At 30.5% G+C, this 13,802-nt stretch overlaps 1 non-coding gene across 1 annotated transcript; it reads left to right on the forward strand.

The window, feature by feature from the left end:
- Window positions 1–3,353: 3,353 nt before the first annotated feature.
- LOC126026790 (U6 spliceosomal RNA) lies at window positions 3,354–3,457 on the forward strand. The gene has a single exon (XR_007502009.1). It is a non-coding gene; the product is annotated as a U6 spliceosomal RNA (small nuclear RNA).
- Window positions 3,458–13,802: the final 10,345 nt, after the last annotated feature.

Genomic DNA, 13,802 nt, shown 5'->3' on the forward strand with positions numbered 1-13,802 from the left:
TTAGTGGTTAAGATTTAGAAACAAATTTTGTCTGTTGACAACAAAAGTATATATAACATAATTAAAATAAAGAATAGAGACACAGAATTTATCAAAAAGATTAATATATATAGTAAGAGAGTAAATAAACATTTAAGATAATGAATTTGGGGCTGGAGAGGTAGTGCAAGCAGTAAGGAGCCTTCCTTGCACATGCAAGCCTAGGACTAACCGGTTCCATCCTACAGCGTCCCAAACCGGAGCGATTTCTGAGCACATAGCCAGAGTAACCCCTGAGTGTCACCGGGTGTGGCCAAAAACAAAACAAAAAAGAAAAAAAGATAATGAATTTGGACAGTAAGTAAAGAATCAATACAAACGGAGTCATGAGACTAAGGACAAAGAAGAAAACAACCTATGGAAAAATAGAAGAAAATTTTTTACAGCATAAGTATGTTGAAAAAATAAAACATGATATTCTGGATAGAAGATTTTCTTCTAAAGGAAGTAATGAAGATGTTAATAAAGTTATTCCTTTGTAAATAGGGTAGAGACATAAGTCTAAGACATGATGTTTTGTAAAAAAAAAGCATAAACTGATTGTCTTTTAAAATATATTTTCTTGATAAATAAACATACAATGTTTATTAACTCATTAGCAAAAATAACAACAAAAAGCTAGGGTGCCATTTATGAATCTATACATATTAAAATTAAAATTAATCATCAATTCCAAGAATTTCCTGACATGACAAACCGAAAGCTGATCTCTTATGCTTGCATTTTTATTCTTTGATTTTTCTTTAACTCTGAAATTAATTAATTAGTTAATTCGAGTAGATATGGTTTTCTTCTTTAGGTTTATAATGGAATGGCTAATAGTAATATTGACAATATAAAGTTAATGGAAGGCATCGACATTTTGTCCATTTTCTAATATTATAATAAATTGTTTTGCTGGTATTTTATTCTTTACATAGAAACAGATACTATGCTTAACCAAATCAGAATTATTTTTTGGGGGGGTTTGTTTTGATTTTTGGAGGGGCCACACCCGTTTGATGCTCAGGGGTTACTCCTATCTATATGCTCAGAAATTGCTCCTGGCTGGGGGACCATATGGGACTCCAGGGGATCGAACTTCAGTCCGTCCTAACCTACAGACACTTACCTCTAGCACCAAGGCTCCGGCTCAAAATCAGAATTATTTTAAGACTTTTAAATTAATTTTAGAATTTTACAGGAGCCATAAAAACTTGTGAAGACTGCACACTTTTAAATATTTATATAGAATATGTTAGCTACAACATTCTTGGTTTATTTTATTTTGTTTGTTTGTGTTTTGGGGGGCTGCACCCATTTGATGCTCAGGGGTTACTCCTGCCTAAGTGCTAAGAAATTGCCCCTGGCTTGGGGGACCATATGGGATGCCAGGGATCGAACTGCAGTCCTTCCTTGGCTAGCACTTGCAAGGCAGACACCTTACCTCTAGCGCCACCTCACCGGCCCCTAGCTACAACATTCTGGAGTTTGCTTGGAAAACAAATTAAATTTAAGAGACCTATCTTATTATATGTCTTTTAATAAAATGTTGACAAATGCACATCAAATGTTAAATTATAATACAATCTGAGTTTTTGTCAGTGGAAGGTAGTTTCAAAGAGATTTAACAATTCACTAAATTTATCGTTATTTTTATAAAATATCTGCATATTTGTTACAGTACCACTTACTCTCCCTGTTTTGTTTTGTTTATTGGAAGGTCATTTTCACTTTAGTAGTTTTTTTTCAGTAGGTTAAGAAACAAAAATTGTTTATTCACTGTAATTTATTCAGAAAAAATACTAACTTGTCAGAAAGCCAAACAGTATTACAACCATACTCTAATCCCCAAATATTATATTTTGAACATGTGCATATCCATATAGATATATGTGGGAGTACATATGTGTATATCATTGTTAGTTACATCAATATATCATTATCAGAAGAATTTTTAGGATACTAAAATATGTAAGTTACTCTTGGCTTTATTGGAAATCTGAACTTCTTGGTATTGAATTATAAATAAAAGATTAGAAACTGAAAATATGAGGCTCGGGGAACATAGAGATAATGCAACACATAATGAACATGTCTTGAATGCAGTGAATTGAAGATGAGTCCCTGGCATCTCAAAAACAATCAAACAAAATCTAAGTAAATAAAATAGTTTGAGACACTTCATTTCCAAACCAGAACTACCAAGGACAACAAAGAATAGCATATATTAAAGAAATTGTGCACAAACGTACACATAACAATTTTTATTTTATGAAATAATATAAATTTATAAGTCATAAACATCAGAAAATTGAAAAAATGTACCACGATAAATGACAAATGACTTTTGTACTGTGATATATTTCTGTAATATCATTATATATAGGTAAGTTATTAATTATGTTTTCCACTCAATTTCATAAACCAAGAAAGTAAATATCTATATTGCTTGCTTATTATGGGCAGATGAGTATGGGTTCCTAAATTTTTCCAACATCTTAAACAGAACAGCGATAATTGAGTTTGTTTCATATAAGGGATTTTCATTAAATTAAAATAATCCTGAAATTAGAATAAAACAAATGATCCTTAGAGCCTAAATAACAGGGCATTTACCCTGTCCTTGACAGTACTGTGATCATGTATATGTTGCATGTGATCATTCAATTGCATAAATTCTATCTTGATGAACTAAGTGCACCAAGTCAGCATGACACAAATTTTGTATCAGGAATGTGAATTAAGCGCTTTTGTTCTCTTTTTTTGTGACATTAAATACAGAGACTTTAACATTGATGTGTTCATGTAATGGCTAAAGAAACTTGTTACTGTAAGAAGGTCAAAATCAGGGCAATTAAAAAACATATAGAACTACTAGGCTTAGACTTATTTTCCAGCAGGAATAAAACAAAAGTTGAAAGCCAATACAGCAAAAGATTAATTTGAAAGAAAAAAAAGACAGAACTTTAATTTATTTAAATATTCTTGCCTGCTATTCAAATGGTATAAATACACAATAGAATATTACTCAGTTATGAGAAAAGATGAAGTTATCCAATTTTCTGTGCCCTGGATTTTACTAATGTGTATAATGCTTAGTCATATGAATCAGAAGGAAAAAGACAATCACTTAATGTACTTACTTTTTTTTAAATCTAACTTTACTTGTTCTTTATTTGATTATTTTTTTTACATTATTATTGTGGTATAAGTGAATTACAAATTTTTCGCAGTTATATTTAAGGCAATAGTGACAATGAATGAGAGGCATTCCCACCACCAGTTACTTTTATACGGAATCTAAAGAATCAAGGTTAAGAATTAGATTCACTGTGCTCGCTTCAGCAGCGCATAAACTAAAATTGGAACGATACAGAGATTAGCATGGCCCCTGCACAAGGATGACACGCAAATTCGTGAATCGTTCCATATTAAAAGAAAAAAAGAAAAGAAAAAAGAACTAGATTCACTGATTAGAATAAAGGGACATTGAGACAGTAGGTGAAGCATTATTGACATTCTGATATAATGGGGGGGGTAAAATAGCAAGGTATTTCTATTGCAATTTCACATAACTATAATGAGCTACATTCTGCAATAAATTTAAAAAAATTAACTTTAAAATAAATTAAAACTTTAAAGGTAGATTCAGAAGGAGGGAGCAATTCTAGAAAAACCAAGACTTTCCAATAGTGCCATGAAAAGAAATAATTATAAGAATTATAAACAGTACTTTATATATGCACATATATTAAGATCATTGAATTTAAAACCTTTCAGAAGAAAAATTATATGTGAAGATAATCAGAATATTGTCAGATGTTACACTCTACATACATTTTTGAGGCACTGAATACACACAAATAGTACTTTAGAACAAAAAAATGAAATACTATTAAATTAGGTATATTAGATGTTCCAACATCTATTTATATGGAATATGATAAGCGTATTTACAAATCTTCCTAAATTTCAAATACTTTTTGGAAAACTTTTCATCTTAGTATCCTTGAAATTAAAGAAGATATCATTTATTCAGAAATGAATTTCTGGCAAAGTCATTGTTCTTAACTGAATTTTTTAGATTTAAGACACTAAATTAATTTCTGATGAAACTGCCAATGGATTCTAGACACTAAATTGCATGATCACATTTTTCAATATTTTCAAATTTCTTAAGATCCAAATGTTCAAATTGATTGTTATCATTACTATTAGAACATTATAGGCAATTTATGTATTTATACAGTAATTTTAATATGAATTTCAAGTATGCATCCTTGAAAAGAGCTAGCATATATACTCCCAAGTTTCTTTCATTATTTGTTTTTTGCTTTTGTTTTGCAGTTTGGGTCAGCTGTGCTCAAGGATCACTCCTAATTGTTCTCAAGGAGAACCATGTGTGGTGTCAAGATATAACACCTGGATCAGCCATGTGCACAGCAAGTGACTTTCCAATGTGCTTTCCCAATATGTATATATTGGAAGTGAAATATTAAAAAATGATTTATTATATATTATATACATTACACCATTATAAGTATTAATTACATTACATATTATTAATTATATAATGTTAATTATATGATGCATAATATAATTTATTATATATTATATGACATTTTTATAATAATATTAATAATATATAGCCATCATATATTATATTATACTCTATTAATATGATTAATATAACACATTATATTATATGTTGATATATAGTTATCATTATATTATATAGTTATATAATTAATATCATATGTGATTTATAATATGTATTATAATATTACAACATATGTTATGTATGATATAATAAATAAATGATCTGTGACTACATACATAGACTGAGGTCTAGATTACTTTACAAAGAAATTGGGAGGCTAGGCAATAGTAGAGTCTTACGATGTATGTCAGGCATTTGCCCACCCAAATTTCATTCCAGACTACCCATGGTTTTCTAAGCATCACCTTAGACAAAACCCTAGATGAGCTTGAAATGCATCAGGCTAACTATCACTGTCATAGTAATCTCTAGCACTAAGCAGCATCATATCCATAGGCCCTTCTAAAGCAGAAATGACAGGGGGAGTTCTTCAGAATCCCACATAAGAAAGTCTCAATCCCAAATATAAAAAAATGAGAAAACTGAAATACAATTTTCTCACTTTACTAAATAATACAATTCCAAGATAAAAATGCTATGGAGGCAGATTTCAAATGAGACATTTCTTCTTAGAATGTAAGAGAAGTTTATATAAAAATATATATTTAATATTTAATATTTATGTGATATCTTGGCATCACTCTTATTTAAACAACATACCATTTCAACGGAAAAGTGCTCAGTATTTATGGCCTCATTTACACTTAATTATTGCTTTATAGAATTTTTTTCAAGTTCATACAGATTCACAAATGAGGAAATGGGGGGTACACAGTTGGTGCTTAAGCAATGACACTTTCAATGAGATTGAAATGATACATTTTATTGTGCAAAAAGACTTTTGGTGACTAATATGAGAACATTATATGCCACCTTTGTATATATTCTTTTTATTTTTATACCTTATAATTTGTATTATGGTCTAATTATTTCATCCAAATGTGGATTAAAAGAGATGACTGATGGACTTATTCATTTCAGATAAAAATTACTGAGACCTAACTAGTACTTAGTTATAAATGTCAGAGAGCTATCCTTTTAAATTAAAGATTATGCTATAGTGGTTGACATTTAAAACACTTTTATGAGTTTGATGTGATGGAAAAAATATATATAATGCATATCTGTGTTGGGTTTTTAATCTTTGTCTGTTTTTTTTTTATTTTGGGGGGTCACACTCAGGTGGTAGTCAGGGCTTACTTCAGGCTCTGGATCCATGATAGGGAATCATAACTAGCTGTTTTTAGGGGATGATATGTTGTGATATGTATCAAATCTGGCTAGGTCTTATGAAGTCAGCTTCATATTGACTGTACTTTAACTATAGTCCTGATGTCTTTGGTTTACCTAGACTTCAAGTGGACTGTTTGTTGCTAAAACTATCATTATTTTTAATTTTGCAAATGTAGATAGAATTTATATTAAATGTTTGATCTATATACTGATTTATAAAATGTATGTTTTTTCATACGATGTTATGTCATTGTCTTTTCAGTCCCTTAAGCACAGCATACATACTTAATAAAATCTTACTTTGAATAAGAGAAACTTAGGCTGAACTTGTGTTTTGTACGTCTTGAGTGTTCTGAGTGATTGTTATATCTTTCAGATATTTTACTATTTAGTCAATATATACATGTGCACATAAAATAATTTTTATACATGGGGTACAGGATCAAATGTTTTATGGTGAGATATATATTTAAATTTCCTTCTTAATAAATTTTGATGCAGGTAAAAGATGCCCCTAGCATACAAAAGTTAGACTCTGAAATAAACAGGAGAAGGATTATTTCATAGGGTTTGTTGCACATTGCATGAGTAATATGAACTGTCAAAATATGCATTTGAAATACTACATATGTGGTAAGAGAGATAATATAGCACGCAGTATACATTATTTGTATACTACAGACCTAGGCTCTATCCCTGAACCATGCCTAGAGTAGGTTCTTCAATACTGAGCCAGGTGTAAATCCGTGAGCACTGCACTTTAATAATACTCCAATTAATAACAATTTAAAAAATGCATATAGGTTATATATGCTATACAACTATAAAAAGAGAAAAGATCATTATATTTAATGTTTATGTTACTACCTTTGGTTGTAAAATACAATCTAGTATAAGAACTCTAAATTAGAATTAAGCCTAGAACTACTTAACCAATTGTCTTTTGCTGTTTTGTTTATTGTTGGTCTATTTATTGTATTTTTGTCAAGTTAAGGTAGGTAGTATACATTGTACTTAAGACTATAATTCCATTTGGAGCAATAACACAGAAGGAAGGCTCTTGCATGCAGCCAACTCAAATTAGAACTAGGAGCTCACCTAAACTCAGCCAAGACTGATCCCTGAGTTCATAGTAATAATCACTGAGGAAAGTAATATATATTGGTTTTACTGAAAAATAAAATAAAATATAAATTGGGGAACTACATTTATTTTGTAGAAAATAATAAACCATGAAGAAGAAATATTTATGTAAAGGCAATAGAGAGGAAGAGCATGATTTAAGGCAACCGACTTGCATAAAGTGACAACTATTATTTATATATTTCCCACTAGCACTACTAGACATCACATTAAAGCATAAACTCAAAAAATTGAGAAGCATAGGGCTATCAAAAATTAAATATCTAAACAAATAATCCTAAAAGTGGGATGAAAATATCAAAGAATCACATAAAATAAATCCCATGAAAAATAAAACTCTCTAAAGCTTTCTCCATAGACATATTCGAGGTATGATGCATACAAATTTCTCAGTGAAAATGAGCCCCAACACAAGATCTAACTTGTATAGAAAAATATATATAAGAGGAATAGATATTTTTAGAGAAAGAAATGGGTATTTAAAGAAATTGTTAACCACCAAAAGGGCCCTTTGTGAAATACCAAAGGAATTTAAAGAAAAGAAAAGAAAAAAACAGCTGGAAATTGCATCTATAGAACATAAAATATAGAAATAGAAATAGAAATAACATCAACTAATTTATCAGATTTATATATCATAACCTATTTTTGTCATTCTTTTAAAATTAATTTAAAGCAAAATAAATTTATTTTTTTCAACAGATATTCTAATATAAACTGATGTAAATGTTCACACTAAGAAATATTAGTAAGAATTATCAGACCAGAACTTTAGCAATTTTAAATTTCAGTAACATTTTTAACTCTAAGCTTTAGATTTGTTTTTCTTTATACATACATATATATATATATATATATATTTACAGGAAAATAATATGAATTTGTTAGCATATGGGAGGATGGCTCACACTTTGTTATACTTGATGGTTGCTTCTGACTCTGTTGTTAAGGTTAAGATCACACCTTGGTGAGTGTGATCTACACAAGAAAAATGTTTAACTCCTTTATACTCTAGAGAGTTATTAGCATATTTTAACTTACAATTGACTTCATTAATAGTGTTTGATTTTGGTTTTCTAAATTCAATATTTGACTCAAAATTTGGTTTTGTCTATATAGATTTTCTAACACTCTGCTAATTATCTTCTTAAATATATCTTTGCTTTCAAAGACAAAAAAAAAAAAAAAAAAAAAAAAAAACCTCTTTCTGCAGGAAAAAAATGGCACGACAGCTGCAACCACACTCCTCATATCCTGAGGAGGTACACAAAGCACGCCATAAATTGATTTTCAGAATATTAGTATCCACAAACATATAATCATTTTACTAGAACCAGTATGGCCACACCACTGTCTCAGTACAGTGGCTTTCCAGTCATAAGGTCGCATAGTTCACTGATGATTGTGAAAAGGATGCTAAAGTCAAGATTATTTTTTAATACTATCTTTATTTAAACACCTTGATTACAAACATGATTGTGATTAGGTTTCAGTCATGTAAAAAACACCCCCTTCACTGGTGCAACATACCCACCCCAATGTCCCCAATCTCCCTCCTCTCCACCCCACCCTCACCTGTACTCTAGACAGGCTTTCCACTTCCCTCATTCATTTACATAGATATGATAGTTCTCAGTGTATTATTTCTCTGACTGCACTCACCACTCTTCGTAGTGAGCTTCTTATCATGAGCTGGACCTTCCAGCCCTCCTCTCTTTGTCTCTGAGAATTGACGCAAAAATGTCTTATTTTTCTTAAAACCCCCAGATGAGTGAGGCTATTCTGCATCTATCTCTCTCCCTCTGACTTATTTCACTCAGCAAGAGGTTTTAAGGAACAAAACACAGCTGACTGACAGGTTGAGGTTAAAAGGAGGTTCATCTTTCCACTTACCACTACATGGAGTGCAATGCACAGAAAACTCAGCCTTATCTGTGTTTAATACTCTAATTATTACAACAATCCCTGATTGTAGAAAGTACATCTTCCCAATGGACCTGAACCTGGACCTGCATATTGTGGGACCAGTTGTTTATTAAGACATATTATAATTAAAATGTCAAATACATAGAAAAGAAAATTGTCACCAGAGCTACACTGTCCCACCAGAGAAAAGATCCTCTCAACCCTTTACACTAGGATGATGATTTTGATTAGTAACCCTCATCAGGACAGTTATTACCGATGACCATGTATTATCTTTTATTGGAATGTGATAGGCACTAGGTATGATGATGACAAGTAAGACAGCCATAGCCATCCTCAGGTTTAACAATGAGAGAGACACACTTTACAGTATCCAACAATGCTTTGGTTGACAAGCAAGGCTTGTGGGAGAGAACCACATGAGTAACCCCACCACTTAAAAACATAAACTTTGTGCTCAGGGCACTGAGAAAATCCTTTTCTCCATTCTTCAGGAGCCCAAAGCAGACTAGATTCAAGGACAACTAGGAAACAGCCAGAGAATAGCAGTTAACACTAGATATTTGTATATTAATTGGGAGTTTAGATGTTATATTATTCCTGGTGCTTATATCATATGCTTTTTATTAGTAACATTTTGGAGTATTGAAATGTTTATTATTTGTTTTGATTTTGGTTGGGGTTTTTTTTGTTGTCTTTTAATTTTATAAATTCCACGACTTTATCAATTATACTTTTTTCTATTATAATCATCTCAAAGAAATTAATTTTTGTAAATTAACAAAAATAAAAATTGCAAACTATAGTCTATGAATTTAGAGGTTAGCTATTTCTTTTGTAGGAATAAGAATAATAAAGTATATGATGGGGTACTCAGAATGATTTTAGTACACTCTATATGAGGCTTAGAATAATGTTCATTGTGAAAACTTATTGAAGTGTCTACTTAACATATATAAGTTTTTCACTGTGGATGTTATACATCTACATGTTATACAATATAAAGCATCAAGATTAAGATAAACTTATGATACTCAGAATGTTTACAGCTTATTAACCTAATATTTTTGTTTATCTCTTAACATAATTGAAAGACCCATCCCCAACAACACAAAATTTCTTCAAAGTACATATTTTAATTATAATAAAAGTCTGCACCACAATTATGCTACATTAGTATGCTACATTATATTTAACAAAATTTGCCGAATAAACCAGCACACTGTTGACCTTAATATTGGGAAATTCTACTTTTAGATGAATAGTATTCCCCTATGATAGCAGCTACTTTTCCTCCCAGATATCTGGTTTTGGACATAATTGTTTTATAATTATCAAAGGATACATAAACCAGGCAGAGCTCACACTCATAATATTAATACACCTAATAATAGTCCATCAAAATATCTATGGCAACTAGTATTAAACATAAAGAGAAATATTCCTAGTTGTACAGAAGCAGTAGGATATTTCAACACTGCTTTATCACCATTAGATAAATCAACTAAAGTAAAATAAAAATACTGAAGAAAAAAAATGGAAAATATGAGGTTGGCAGATATATACAGAGTATTACATTCCCACAAGGTTGAAAATATACTCTTCCTTAAAAAACATGAAAGCTTTTCCAAGATATATCATGTGTTGACTCACAAAACTTCTCATAAAATCAAGGCAATGTAAAGTATGTTATCATTTCTCTCAAATCATAATCTCAAATCATGTATTGAGAATAAAAATTAATCACTTAAGAAGCAAGGGAAGAACGGAAACACTAGCAAATTAAACACTTTACTACTTGCCACATATGGGTAATAGAGGAAAACAAGGATACCTTTTGTCCTTTTATAGTATTTTAATTAGTGTGATAAGGTTACTTCTGAAAGCCTTTTTAACTTTCTAATATTTGCATGCATTTCTATGATCTTTACTCTTAGCACCACTTCTTTTTTTATTCCTCTCATTAAGTTCTCATATAATTTGTACGTTTTGACTCCAAAGTAAACACTTTTACATGAGTTGTGATTTCCTAAATTGTTTTTTTATAAAAAAAAAGTTTAAACTGTGTACATAAATATGAATTGTTAATACATACATAATATTAAAGATCAGTCAATATACATGACGACAACAGAATAAGAATATTCGGTATATTAATTTAAAAGCTATTTTAAGTAAAAATTATCAAATAAAAACTACTACTCAGTTGAAACAAAAGTCATATTAACTAAATCTTTTACTCAATGACAAGTACTAGATGAAAAGATAAAAAAAGAAAGTTTAGATGGAATTTATTGTGCATTCATTTTCCATGACTTGTTCTATCCATTTTATAATATTAAAAGGTAGCATATGTCTTGAACCTGGATGTTCTATTTTCTACTAGCAGAACTGTAAAAAACATGATAATCACCGCATTTAATATATTGCTTTTTAAATAAAACAAGTCTTAGAATGGATAAATAAAACTAAAATATGATATTTTCCATCTTAAAGACACAAATATCTCAGTGACTTCAACAAAATGTTACTTTTTTCATAACATATTTTTATTGTAAAATATCTTTGAAGAGGCTAGAGCAATAGTGCAGCAGTAGGGCATTTGCCTTATACATGGCTGACCCTGAACAGACCTCAGTTTGATCCATGGCATCCTATATGGTCCCCCAAATCAGGACCAATTTCTGAGCACATAGCTAGGAGTAATCCCTGAGAGTCACTGTGTATGGTCCCAAAACAAAAAAAAAATTAATATTTTGAGATATTTATATCCTAGATATAACCAGATAAAATTAAGTATAAAAGAAATCAATATATATATATATACATCCATATACATATATAAAGCATCTATATTTGAAAAATGGCTGGCATATTGCTTCAATACTAAAATGTTCCAAAATTATAGCATACAAATGTTTAAGAAACAACTATAGTAATAAAGTAAATCAGGGACTCAAAAGGCATATGTCCTTCATTTGTTGACCCCAGATACCACGTTATTCCTCAACCATTACTATGAAAACCAGGAGACCCCTGAAAAGCACCAGTAATCACATTGCCAACACAGGACTCCAAGAAGTACCTCATCAATATTTCTATGGACTTAATAAACTTTTCTAAGTAGTTTGTAATATACACATTGATTATGCTAGACAAACATAAAATACTTCTGCCTAATGTGGAATTATTTATTAATTCAAACTTAAATTTTAAGCAGTGCTAAAAAATGGTGTTTGAATATTTTTTGTATTTGTTCACAAAGCACTAAATATTGCATTAGTTCTTTGTTTTATAAGAGCACAGCTTGTCCCCAGTCAGAGTATTATTCTGTAGTTAAAATTATTCATCACATAATTACATTGCCAATGTTTTATTTTTTAAGGTTTAGAACTACTGGCATATAAAGTCAATTGATAAATTACTTTTAGAATATTTGGGACAAATCACTACTTTTTTAAGAGATCTAACTACCTTGGGCCTGCAAATATAGTGGATTGGGTGCTTGCCTTGCATAACTAACTCAAATACAGTACTCAGCATCCTATATGATCCCCCTGTACTCCACCAGACATGATTTCTGAGCTCTGAACCAGAAGTAACTCCTGACCACCACTAAGTATGACATAAAAAAAAAACAATGATTTTACTATCTCAACTGGTTATACATACTACTTATTTCAATGAGGTAAGCCACAATAAATTAGGAAATGCATGCTCTATCAATAAGTGATTATTATCGTCATCAACATAGTATTGAATTATAGTTTATGACTTTCAATTTGATATTATTCCAAAAACACATTATGATACTTTGTATTTCTTTTTATTATCCTGACATTGCTTTTCTTTGACTATTATTAAAAGGATATTTCTGGGCCAGCGAGGTGGCGCTAGAGGTAAGATGTCTGCCTTGCAAGTGCTAGCCAAGGAAGGACCATGGTTCGATCCCCCAGTGGCCCATATGGTCCCCCCAAACCAGGGGCGATTTCTGAGCGCATAGCCAGGAGTAAACCCTGAGCATCAAATGGGTGTGGCCGAAAAAACAAAAACAAAACAAAAAAAAAGAATATTTCTGGCAACAGAGACTCAAAGATGCTCATGCTATCAGAGGGAAATACAATAAAATAGCCTGCCAATATACCAAGATCAATGAACCCTAATAAAAGGAAAAGTATAAAAACTTAAAGAGAAAATGTGAGATAGGCTTCTGTTGAAGCGTGTTATCCAGAATAATGAACAATGACTGGAAGATACCATAAAATTTATTACTAGAATAATTTCAAAATTCTCCTAGAATTATTTAAGAATATAATACCTAGAACAAATTTATACTGGAACAGAGAGGTAGAGAGGATAACTTAGAAATGTTTTCCTTCTCTTTCACTTCCAATATTTTGTATCACTGTACATAAATTATATTAAAATCTGAAGTGCAGTTTTAGCATTTAATTATTTGTATAGTCTTATAATTGTGTAGAGAAATGTCAGGTGATGCTCTATAGATAGAAATACCACAGAAGAATGCAATGAAATTTACAAGTGGATTATGATAATGTTCTATATCAAGCTCCTCTTAAAGTGAATCAAAGTTTACATACTTGCAGCTTTATGTACTTTTCTGAAAACAAGTTGCTGAATTCATAGTTGGCATTTTCTGCTAAGTTTATTAAAATAAAAAATGTATGGATTAAAGCTATCAAAAGCTATTTATACCATATTAAAATTGATTGTATTAAAAACATAAATCTACATTGTCAAATGTATATCAAAAATGTGTATATTTGAAAACACTTTCGTAAACAGAAATAATCATACA

This window comes from Suncus etruscus, chromosome 13 (genome assembly GCF_024139225.1).
Source record: "Suncus etruscus isolate mSunEtr1 chromosome 13, mSunEtr1.pri.cur, whole genome shotgun sequence".
NCBI lineage: Eukaryota > Metazoa > Chordata > Mammalia > Eulipotyphla > Soricidae > Suncus > Suncus etruscus.